The 13211-nt window shown below is 40.0% G+C and overlaps 1 protein-coding gene across 3 annotated transcripts in view; it reads left to right on the top strand.

Moving 5' to 3' along the window:
- The window catches only part of Pak3 (p21 (RAC1) activated kinase 3), a 255810-nt gene that overhangs the window by 46144 nt on the left and 196455 nt on the right, over positions 1–13211 (top strand). For all 3 annotated transcript variants that reach the window (XM_047535566.1, XM_047535569.1, XM_047535571.1), the window contains exon 2: positions 1356–1439. The gene's annotated coding sequence lies outside the window, so the exon portion shown is untranslated. The remainder of the gene's footprint in view (positions 1–1355; positions 1440–13211) is intronic.

Here is a 13211-nt window from a genome sequence, read left to right on the forward strand (position 1 = left end):
AGAGCAAAGTCCCTGAATCAGAAGCATGCCTGGCGTTTAAGAAACCACCAAGAAACCTGTGTTGCAGGAGTGAATCGAATGAGCGGAAGAATGATGGGAAAGGAGATCAGAGAGGTCACTTGGGCCAGATTGTTTAAGGCTTTGTAGGTCATTGCTATGACTGGCATTTATAGGGAGGTGGAAAGCCAAAAGGAGCTTGTCCTGGGAGGAACACCATTTGATTTACATCAGCCTTGACCCTTCTTTAAGCAGCGGGTTTTGCTGCCATCGGCTTCGAATGAGAATAAACAAGAAGTAGCATCCCCAGCATGTGCCATAGAGTGGTCCTTACTGTGCTGTGCACTGCAGAGAGTGGGCTCCTTGGTCCACACAGCATTGTGAAAGAGACCCATTTTCTATAATCCTGCCACTGGGCATCTGTTCATTGGCCTTGACTTAAAACCCTCCCAGCTTTACCAGCCTGCATAGTCTCTTGCAGGACCTTCTCAAGGTCAGAAAGCCTTTTGGCAGGTTTAATGAAAATATGCCTCCTTGCTACCACTGGGTGGCAGTAGTCTTAGTTTCATCACCCGATTAAACTAGGATAAATATATACCTTCTGCAGGAAAACACTAGCAATTTGAAGACAGGTGGGTATCCTATATAGTCTCTAACTCTTCTTTATGGACCGCATGTCTCTGGTACTTTCAAAAGCCATCTGTTATGCAGTGATTCCCTTTGTCAATCTCATGTCCCTCTTCTGCAGGTGTTCCACTTTCTCAGTGAACCTCTTAAAATGTGATGTACATGTGAGGCATGGTGGCACACACCTATAATCCTAGTGACTTGGGAGGCTGACGCAGGAGGATTGAAAGTTTGAGGCCAGCCTCAGCAACTTAGTGAGGCCCTAAGCAACTTAATGAGACCCTGTCTCAAAATAAAAATAAAAAGGGCTGGGGATGTGGCTCAGTGGTTAAGTGCCCTTGGGATCAATCCCCAGTACCAAACCAAAAAAAAAAAAAAAAAAAAAAAAAAAAAAAAAAAAGACATGATGCGTAGAATGAAACAGGAGACTCCAGGAGGGAACAATGGAGATTACAGGGCAGTGATTATATTTTAGGATGTAGACACTGTACTTCGATTAATACAAGCTAAAATTGTGCCCTGTTGTTTTCCCAGCTAAATAATTTAGCTATGTTAAACTGTTGGCTCAAATTATGCTTGTGGGTCAGCTCAAACCTCAAATCTTTTTTGGTTTTTGTGTTTATGTGAGCTGCTAAGACATGTTTCCCCTTTTCTGGCCTTATGAAATGAACTTAAATTTTTAATTGAGGATTTTTCTTTGTCTTATTTTAATTTCATTTTTTAAATTTTAGCCCAGCAATCCAGCCCATCTGAGCTCATTTTGAATCTCAGTTTTGTTCTTCAACCCTGCCAGCTTTGACTCATCTTCAGACGTGGTAAGTACATTTTCTGTATCATCTAAATTATTAATAAAATTGGAAAAGCCCTGTGGCCTTTCTCTGGAGACATTTCTGCTGGTTGCCACCTATGTTTTGGGTAAAATTATTTAATCAATTTGCAAATATATTCTACTATATTATAATCTGTTACTATGTTATTGTGTTATTTTAGTTCATTCAGAAGAAATTTAAAGGAGATAATTTCAAATACATTTCTGAATCCAAGATATGTTGCTGTTGTAAGACAGTTTGTTCTGCAAAATGAAGATAATAGTATAGTTTTCTCCAATTGTAGAAGTAATATGGGCTGGTTGGAAGGGCCAACAACATGTACATGTATGCAAATTAGAAAATAGAAGTTCGTCAGTAATTCTGTGTGCCCACAACCTACTGGATAACTTCTGTTAATGGTTTTGCACATATACAAAATGTATATATAAACATAACTCTAGGGTTAAATGGGGTCATACCATCAACCTGATTTTGTTGTGTGACCTGTTCTTTTCACTTACAATCTTTTGGAAGCATCTTTCCTTGGTAGGACATATAGTTTCACTTCGTCTTTTTTTGTTGTTAACAATATAGTGTTTTCAATGTATCTCACAATCGATCTCATCAGTCTGAGATTGATGGACCCTGGGATCATTGGCAAAATTTTGCTGTTAGGAGCAGCATTGCATATGAACTTTCTTTTCGGGCTTAATGGAACACACTGGGTGCTGTTTGTTGTTTTCTCTGTATTCCTCATCGCCCTGTTTTCTGCAGATCGGATCTTCTTATTAATGGTCTAAATGCCCAAGGGCATCATTGAGAGAGCTTTCAACTTACTACTCACCACAGTTTGAGTTTGAAAATCTATACTTTGTCCTACCTTGGAGTGGAGTTAAGGCTGTTTTGAGCTCCCAGGAGCTTTTAGAGGACCAAGACACCTCAAGATCAAGACCCGAGTTATAGACAAGTTTAATGAGAGGCAAACCTGTTTGACTTGCCTATCTGCACCTGCCTACCTCTGTGATCTTGGATGTATCATTTATCTTTTCTGGACTGACTTATTCTCATCTATAGAATGAATATATACCTATGTGAGATTTATCAAAACACCTAACCTAATGACTGGCTGATATTAAGCACTTAGTAAATATTATTCATTATAATATTTATAGCTGCTATTCTTGTCATCATCATCATGAGTGATCATATTATGTTGTGAAGATGAAATGAGAACACGAGTAAAGCACACAACATAGTGCTCAGCATAAATTGAGCACTAAATAAATGGTTCAGTTATTGATTATATTCATATCTTCCTCTGGATACGTGCCTCATTCTCTCTTCTGTTATTTTTACTTGTGTTCATGTCTCGATCTCTTCCTTTAATTTATGAACTCCCTCAAGAACATAGTTGTTTTTCTCCCCTTAGCCCTGAGAAAACATAAAAAAAGTGAATGCTGGGAATTAGTGAGGTTCTTTAAAATTTGGGTGAAAGAGTGCTGCTATCACTTTTTCTAAGTCCCTTTCTGATTGGATTATTTACTAGTTAATTGATATGAGAGATGTACCTGCCTAGCTCTGTGATTTCGGATATGTCATTTATCACATTAACTGATTAATCGGGAAAGCTATGGTAGGTCATAGCATAACATTCTCCAACCACCAAGACATTCATCACAGAATTATCCTCCTACAGAATGTTAGAATTGGAAAAGCTTTCTGAAACACAGTGACCTTGTGTGTGAGCTTACCTGAGCAGAATGAATTTGTACAGCACTCCAGGGCTTCAGCTAGCTAAAAGGAAAGGGACATCATTAGACTATCAGCCCAATCTAGACCACCAGCAAATCCCTCCTAGAATACCTCAACAGTCTCCTTAAGTCATTTCCCTGCTTTCATTCATGCCTTCACACAGCAGTGAGAGCAATCTTTAACCAATAGGAAATCAGATCACACCATTCCTGCCCTGAAACCCTCTAATGGTTCTCATCTCATCAGTTTCTTTCCCATGGTCTAGAAGGCCCTGCATAATCTGGCCTATGGGTATCTAAACTCATTCAACTCTTCTCCTTTCTCATACTCTGCACTACCCACAATAGCCTTCTGTTTTGAGAACATGCCATGTTCATTTCTACTTCAGTGTGTTCACTCTTGTTCTGACCCTCTTCCAGAAATTGAACCCCACCCTCATGCCGTGAATTTCTCATGCTTCTTTTTGTCCTTCAGGTTTCCCCTTAAATAATACCATCTCAAAAAAGATAAAAGGCCTTCTCTGTACACCCTGTCTCAAGTATGTTCTGTCCCCCCCATCATTCTCAAATTCATTGATTCTCAGACATACTTCACATGAGAACCAGTCAGAGAACATTAAAAAAGCAGACAATGATCAGGTCCTTTCTAGACCAAGTATTTCAGTTTCCAGGAGTGAATCCCAGGCATCTGTACTGGTAAATACTTTCTAGGCAATTTTAACATGTAGCCAAGGTTAACAACCTTCATTTTGATCTATCACTTCCTTTCTTTACTTTTCTGTACTTATCACAAGTTGCAATTGTTTTGCTAATTTCATCCATTTATTTAGTAAATATTTATTGGGCCCCTATAACATACCAGGCAGTACTTAAAACATAGGGATTAAAATAGTGAACACAATGAACGTAAATTCTAAACTTTATAAAACATCCAATCCAGTGAAGAAGGCAGAAAATAAATAAGATCAGTAAGATCTTAGATTCCCCAGCTTCCAGAATTGTGAGAAAAATATGTCTGTTGTTTATAAGTGAATGAGAGTATGCTATTTTGTTTTAGCAACCCAAAGAGACCAACACAAGTGCCCATTACACATCTAACTGGAGATGCCATGTAGATTCAGATATACCAACCTAGAGTTCATAGCAGATATCTGGTATGGAGACAGAACTTTGGGAGCTATGAGACTAGATGAGATCCAGTTCTCATAAAGATGAGATCTAAGGACTGAATTCTAAAGTGCTCTGAAGTCTAGAAGTTACATTGAAGAGCAATAAGCAAAGGAGATTGAGAAGAAGCCAGAGAAGAAGGAAGAAAACTAACAGAATGCAGTTCCTGCAAATTAAGAGAAGAAGGTAGTTCAAGGAAGAACAAGTGGTAACTTATGTCAAACAAAGGAGGTAGATCAAGTCAGATGAGGATTGAGAATTGACCATTGAATTTTATAACATGGACGTCATAGTGGTCTTGATCAGAACAGTGAATATGGTGAGTTCACCAAGGAAGGGAAAGAGAGATTTTGGAGACAATGGGTATAAATAAATATTTCAAGGATTTAGTAAAATGAAGAAGAGAACAATGGGTGTAGGAGCTGTATTTGGAAAAGAACTTTCTAATCTTTTTAGATGGAAAAAATAATACCCTAATGAGAGTGATCCAGCTTTCCACATATGTTGTTGAATAAAGGAATGATCAAATGAATGAATAAATGAAAATACATGTCAAAGTGTTGAGCAAGAAAAAATGGCAGGGTCTGGGGTTGTAGCTCAGGGGTAGAGTGCTTGCCTAGCATATGTGAGGCACTGGGTTTGATTCTCAGTACCACATAAAAATAAATAAATAAAATAAAGGTCCATCAACAACTAATAAAAATATTTTAAAAAAAGAAATAATGGCAGAATAAAATGGCAGATGAATTTGGTAGTACCCAAACTTTAGGTTCAATCATTCCTGGCATAAAAAAACTTGCCCCAGGTCAACACAGCCTGAGCATGGGATGACATGGCACCACTCCCTTTGCCAAGAGGGGATACTGTATCCTCTGTAGTCATCCATTTCAGGGAGCAGACAGGCCACTGGACTGAAAGAACTGGGTGAGGCCACATAAGACCTTAGAACCTAGGAATGTGCCAAAAGAGAAGGCCTTTGCATCACCACTATTTTCTGGGCTTGGTCTACTGTGATGCAGGACATGGGTGAGGTACATGTCACATTGAAATTCCCAGCCTTCCCCTTCCTGCTGAAGGACTGTTATTACTGTCATATAATTCAGGTCAAAAATTTGCTAAAGCAAAGTCCCAACAGTAAGACCCCATTCCCACGTTCTGACCATAAACCTTGGTACCGCCTCATCTCAGTTGCTTCATTGCACAATCTTCATGGTATAGAATGACAGGTGAGCCCAGTGGGGCTCCCCCATGGTGCTTGTGACTCAGCCATTGCTGGAAAGATGGTATGGCCCAGCGCCAGGCTGGCATGCAGGAAGTGCTTTGTAACTTTCGAATGAATGAACCATTTGGGATTTGGGGAAGTGACACAAGGGTGAGGAAAGAATGCATGTTTTTCTCTGCCTTCCATAATAATCTCAGACTATGCTCAGAGGCAACTGTGTGTGAAGACATAGCCAGCAGCATGATCACATCTTGTGGTTGGAAGAAGAGACAGGGAAATCCCCATCGTGTTTTGGCAGCAACCTTAGACATGCTTTTTCCATCATCTCTTGCAATTAGAGACTTTATCATTGTGTCAGGTCTTAGGAATCGAAAAAATTTCATTTGAACCACCGTTGACCTAATACCTGACTGATCTGGGCCACATCCTGTGTCTCTGTCTCAAAGTTGTAACTATAATACTAAAATAGAACTTCTACTACTGCTAATTCTAATAATAATTACAGCTAACACATATTGAGCACCTGTATGGTGAGTACCTTTATTGTCTCCATTGAACAGAATTTCAAGCTACAAAGTGATAGGGTTCAGATTCAAGCCCAGTGTCTCACTACAGAAGCACACTATGTATGGTTTCCTATTGTAGCATCAGTGTTCTCTTTTAAAAATGTAAATCAGGTAATATCATCCCTTTACTTAAAAGCTTCCAGTGGCTTCCCATTATATTTCAAATAAAATCCAACTTTCTTCCTGAGTCATCAAGATCTGACAAAATCTGGCTTTTACCTACCTCTCCAGTCTTGTCTCATTGGCCTTAATCTCCTATAAAATCTGTTGATTAACAGTCTGCATAGCAGTATAAGTGCACTGCTGTGTACGTTTGTGTACATTTGGTAGGCTGACTTGGGTACTTATCACTATTTACAGTGACTCTTGTAGAAATCTTTCCACATTCCAACCATCTTGGGAGTCTTATTTATGTAACGTGGAATCTGCCTGCAGTTGTCCCTGTGCCCATTGTTCTAGGAGTACTGATTGGTCTTAGTACTCTCTTCCCCTCACTTTCATTTTAAGATCCTAGGTTAGCCATGGTGGCACATGCCTGTAATCCCAGCAATTCAGGAGGCTGAGGCAGGAGGATTGCAAGTTCCAAGCCAGTCTCAGCAATGCAGTGAGGCCCTAAGCAACTTAGCAAGATCCTGTCTCAAAATAAAAAATAAGGACTGAGCATGAATCTCAGTGGTTAGTCCCAGGTTTTGTCTGGCACCAAGAAGAAAAATGTGATACTCAGAGGTCAATGTGAGTTCAAATTCTCATTCTGTGACTGCTGGCATTGATGAAAACTTTCTATATGTCAACGACAGTATAGAAACAGGGCATTGGACTAGGAAACCAATGACCTATATCTTTATACCAGCTCTCACTTATTAGCTAGGAGACTAGATAAATCCTTTTACTTTTCTAAGCCTCAACTGCCTTATCAGCCAAAGAAAATAATTATCTTTTCCCCTAAGGGTTTGCTTTGAATATAGAATGAGATGACCTATGGGATATGGTTCTTCTATAAAGTATATAAATTTGCATAATAGTAATGCTTTTGAGTACTTTATCTCAGCTGCTGCTCTAAGATCTTTATACTATCTCCATCAAGCTTCAGAAAAATCCTATGAGATTAATATTAATAGTATCTCCATTTTACAGATGAGAAAAAAAGAGGCAAAGAGAGGTTAAGGGATTTGTTCACCATTATCCAGCTGGTAATGACATTTGAACAAAGACATTAAAAAGGGAGGGAGCAGGAATCAGGAGGAGGAGTGGAAGACTGGGAGGTAAATGCAAATACCCTGAGGGCACATGGCTGGCATGTTTAAGGAAAGCAGGAAACCCAGTGTGGCTACAGCAAAGTGAGCAAGGTCCGCTTGTCTCTTTCTGGGACCTTGAAAATAACAGAAAAGCCAACCACAGAGGAAAGATCAGGGAAGTCAAATAAGGGACCCCAAATAGAGAACCTACTATTGTCATCTATTTCTAACAGTCACTGTTGACAGAAACTTGAAAAATAGCAGGTATGTGAAATTGCTGAAGTCTAGAATTCTTGTACAATTTCTGGTGAGTAAATAGATCATTATTAAGCATCATAACAAGTTTCTGAGTCTTCCTGTGCTTTATTCCTTTCCCCAAGCATTGAACTATAATTAATGATGAGTGTGGCAATGTCATAGCCTATGACATTGTCCTGAGTTTGCAGAGTGTAAAATCATGAGAAGTGTAATTGGTAGTGAAAGAGGTGGGCTGATTTTTCTTGGGCTAAAAGGTGGAATTGATGAAAAATCCAGAACATTTCTGTGCTGGTTTGGTTCATATATATCATCAAAAGTCCTTGAGTTATTCAGTTACCATTATTTATGTGTTTGGGGCCTGGGAATGCCTGTACTTTGAGGAATGCAGGCAATGATGCCACATAGCAAGTAGCCCTCTGGCCCGATGTATCCCTGAAAAGATAGGTTAGATACCAGAGGAGTTTCCCGGAGGCTCCTCAGCTGGTAACCATGGCCAAGGATTCTGCTTCTTCCCACTGTTCAGAAGCAGTAATCTATGAAGTGAGAACCAGTCTACTGCATGGGAGGCTTATTACAGCAATGGTGTTTTAGGAATATCTCAATCAAGCCACTCAAAAGTACTTGCCCTGTCTTTACAGTGTTATAAAGATTGGATACATTTCTGAAAATTATAAACTATCGTATATGTATAAAATATTATTGTTAACATTATTTTATACTATAGAAACCTATAAGAAGGTAGAAAAATACTACAACCACAGCATTTTCTGGTTCCTTACTTGTCTAGTGTTAGGAGGTCATTATACTATTTTTGGAAAGAATGGCTACCATTTCTTTTTTTTTTTTTTTTTTGGTACCGGGGATTGCACCTAGGGACACTTTACCATTGAGCTATATTCCCAGATTTTGAGACTGAATCTCACTGAGTTTCTTTGGGCCTAAGTTATTTAGACTGGCTTTGAACTTGTGATCTTCTTGCCTCAGCCTCTCAAACTGCTGGGATTATAGGAATGTACCATCATGCCTGGAAAAAAGCTATCATTTTTGAGCATTTACTATGTGCCTTCAGTAAATGCCTTGCATATATCATCTCATTTAATCTACACAACAACCTGCGAAGTAGTCACTGTTAGTCTCCCTGTTTTAAAGTTGAATGAGGCTCAGAGATGTTAAATATTCACCCAATATTACACAGTAAATGATTACAACCAGAATAATATGGGAAATTAGCTGTAGGATTCTGTTTTCTTACATCTGTGCTAAACTGTTGTTTAAATAGGACACAGATGCCCTGCAAAGGCGAATTTGAGTCTCCAAGAGGCAAGGTACCAACTTTGCTCTTTGGGCTATACACACACAGATGTCTGTAGAGGGAAACTCCCAAACAACCCTGGGTGGCTCCAACTCCACCTTGGAGTGATGGTGGACAGTAGTGGGCAGGTTGATGCTTGAGTTGATGCTGAGGAGATATCTGATATCCCTACATGAAAGTCTGGGCTAGGGAGAAGAGTAACCAATCAACTCTAAATTCTAGAAATACTGAGTAGCAGTTGCCAATGTCATCCTTTCCTTGTACCCATGAGGCACCTAGAGACCCAGAGCAGTGCTGAGACTTGCCCAGGTCACACAGATCTTCAGATCCAGTATCTACAATGGAACTCTAGACTCCCAGTTCAGGGCTTATCCTTCTGCCCTACCCTTTTAGGCCTCTCAGATGAGGTGTGGGCAGGAGTCAGAGAGAAGAAGGCACCTCCTTGTTGAGTGAAGCCATTGCCTGGAGTAGTGTTTCTCAGGTGTGGCCTAGAGACCTGTAGCATCAACACCATCTGGGAACCTGCTAGAAGTGCCAATTCTCCAGTTTTACCCTGGATCTACTGGGTCTGGGGCCCAGCAATGTGAGCTTTAACAAGCCCTCTAGGTAATTCTGATACATACTCAAGTTTGTGTACTACTGGTCTAGATTGACAAGCTAAACCCTAAATGCTGCAGACATCACTATGTACATGGATCATCAACTCACACAGTACTCAGAAAGATAGTCTCATAGAAAAGAAATTGGGTAACTGGGGATATAACTCACTTGGTAGAGTTCTTGTCTCGCAAGCACAAGGCCCTGGGTTCGATTTCCAGCACCACACACACACACACACACAAAAAAAAAAAAAAACAGAAAAGGAAAGAAAAGAAAAGAAAAGAAATTGAGAAAGGACTGCAGCTCTTGAGCCAGACCTGCAGAATAATGTCACCTTCAAATACACAAGACAGTGACAGATACACTTACAGAGACTGGGAGGGAGGCGTAGCCTGTTCTTGTTAATCCATACCTGCTTCAGAGTACATAGTTTTGTCAACTCAGCAGTTCCCCAGAGACATGTCAGCTACTCTGTGGAGGGTGTAGTTCCTACCCTCAAGGATACTGTCACCCAGGATCATACAACCTCTAAATTGGGAGGGAGCATAGTGGTTACCCACTCCATCGCTCAGCCCACCTCCACCCACTTCTCTGGTAATGCATCCCTGACTGACATTCTTGACTTCAACATTATAGGGCCACAGGGAGAGTGAGCTCAGTTCCTGAGTAGAGGGAGTAGGAGGAGAAACATATGTACAAGTAATCACAATAATAGTTATAATAGTAAAATAGTAGTGTAGGTGCTAGAATTTATGCTGTGAGATTCTGGAGGCAGGAGGAATGAATTTTCACTGTATGAGATCAGGGGAGGCTTCATGGAGGAGGTGTCCTTTGAGCTGGGCAGGGTTTCAGCAAGTTGAGATGGTAGAGTAGGAAGGAGGTCTGCTTCCAGAGAAGAAAATATGAATAAAAATATGGAGGCATGAAAAAGTGGGACAAAATACACAAAAATATTTTAGCAGTTGAGGCTCAAAAGGCACACTCTGAAATGAGACTGCTTAACTTCAAAGGTTGACTCTAAAACTTGCTGACTTCAGGCATGTTATTTAACATCTGTTGGCCCCTGTTTTTCTGCTACAAAAGGAGAGTAATAAAACCTTCTTCATGGGGTTATGAGAAAGAGTAAATGAGATAACGGTACAAACTAACACAGATCTGGTATGTGGCAAACACTCCCGAACATTTAGGGCTACATTGCTTCATATATGACAGCAAAGGAGATGGTTTTCTTGGAGCACTGGGAATCGGACTAGGGGTAGTGGAAGTAATCTCTGACACTATGTCATGGAGAAGTCTTTGAATGCCAAACTGAACATTTGGGACTTTTATTCTGAAGGCAGAGGATATGCATTTTTATTTATTTATTTATTTATTTATTTATTTATTTATTTATTTATTACAGACTGCATTTTGATTCATTATACACAAATAGGGTACATCATTTCGTTTCTATGGTTGTACACGATATAGATTCATACCATTTGTGTAGTCATACATGTACATAGGGTGATGATGTCTGTCTCATTCCACCATCTTTCCTTCCCCTCCTCCCTCTCATTTTCCTCTACATAATCTAAAGTTCCTCCATTCTTCTAGGATGTCCATTTTTAGAAGATGGATTGGACCAGAGTGGTAGGAGAGAAAGAAAGAGTTAAGAAACTACTGGATCTTGACTATGGTAGTGGCAAAAAGAGGGATATTTGAGTGACTGCATTTGAACTTTACTATTTTTTTTTAGTTTTTTTTTAGTTGTAGGTAGACACAATACCTTTATTTTATTTTTATGTGGTGCTGAGGATCGAACCCAGGGCCTCACGCATGCTAGGTGAGTGCTCTACCACTGAGCCACAACCCCAGCCCCTGAACCCGACTATTACACACAAAGCTGAGTTCAGATTAACAGACCCTGAAATGTACACATATGTATCTATCAAATAACTAGAGAATGAGAATTAGCAATTGGAGAGAATATTAACCAGTTTTTAGAGTTTTAATATTAAACAAAGGGAAGATGGTGGAAAGAATCCGACCTAACTCTCCTATGTAAATACATGAATATACCACAATCAATCTCATCATCTTCATGTATATCCATAGGGCACTAATTTTAAAAACCTATAAATAAATAGAAGGAAAAAACAACCCGTTGTTAGTTTGAATTAAGCTATGTGAAATATCATATTCTGTGAAAATATTTTCTGAAGCTGGCCTTTTTGTAAGAAAGTTTGTGGTGTGTGCAATTCACACATACTTGATAAATTTAAGCACATTCTGTCTTACTGGCGGGGACCAAAATCTGTTAAGACAAGGAGCCCTCCAATGAAAGAGATGATTAAAGATGGTAATAGCAGTGCATACTGGGCCCTAATTAAGGTATTTTCTAATGGTTGTCTAGGAATACAAGTGCCTCCTTTTGGACTTTGGTGATAACTAGAGTATTCTTTAGTTTCTAATCAGGATGCACATAATTCAAAATGTTCTTGAGTCCTGGGCCAGAGGGAATGATCTCATTTGGCACATTATTGAGTTACTGTGAAGAGGAAAGACACTAATGCTCACAAATATTTTGTCATTGACTAACTGCAAAGATGCATCTGTTAAAGCGATCCATCTGAGTAGACTATTTCTCTCAAATATTAAAGAATATCAAATATTAAAGAATATCAGTATATGATCGCCCACCGCCCACGGGGACAATCACAACGTGTACGCTCTTCTTGACCACAGGAACCAAAAGAGCCAAAAGGACTTTATTCCACAAGTCTCAGACTTATATCGAGAACATCAGCCTATCAGGGAGTAGACTACCAGGAAAGTCAGCCTATCAAGGAACAGTCTCCAGGCAGATACCAGGATCGCCTCACGTACAACAGCCAACCAGAGTTACTTCCTGAAACTTGTTTATGAGTGCAGCTATGTCTGGCAAGTTGCCAGGCGCCATCTTAGAGATCAGGCCATGGTGCGGCTCTGGGGCCCTCAGAGCCCGCCCCTGACATCAGTATATTTTAAAAGGGAGTCAATTTGTCCAGCTTTTTACAAAGCCACTTGGAAGCCAAATGATCCCTTTTCTGCCTTCACCTTTCTTCCAGAAGATATTCACAAGCATATATGAATTCAGACTCGACCCCTTCTAATGAACCCTTTTTGGAGGAAGCTAACTTTCTTTGGCTGCAGTGAAACAGATGTTTGGATGGGAGGGAGTGTGGAGGGTGGTGGGGCAATGCTGGTTTGATGCTTAGGAAACAGTTCTGTCCCCAGTAGAATGGATATCATGAATTCCTTATCAGTCCCTCCTCCCAGACCTTCTAGGCTTTCTCTTAGGTGGCTAACAGATGGAAGCAGAACAGATATCTTGACATGGTTAGATTGACCAGTTGGATTGGCCCAAATTCTTTCGGAAAATACAAAAGCCTGCTGGCTCTTGGGATTAGCTGTCTGGTGTTTTAGATGCTCCCCATCTGTACATTACCTTCTTGTCCAGTGCAACCCCAGCATACCACATCTGCTCACCTCAGCAGCTTACTTTCCAAGCCAAGATAATTTGAGAACAGTCTAGTTAGAAGAAAGCAATTGTCCAATGCTAGAGAAACTTTACAGCAAGTCCAATGAGAAATTTGGCCCTCACCTGATTGATTTGCTAAATCCCTGGTGTTCTTTCCCCACCAGT

The sequence above is a fragment of the Sciurus carolinensis genome, chromosome X, assembly GCF_902686445.1.
Source record: "Sciurus carolinensis chromosome X, mSciCar1.2, whole genome shotgun sequence".
Lineage (NCBI taxonomy): Eukaryota > Metazoa > Chordata > Mammalia > Rodentia > Sciuridae > Sciurus > Sciurus carolinensis.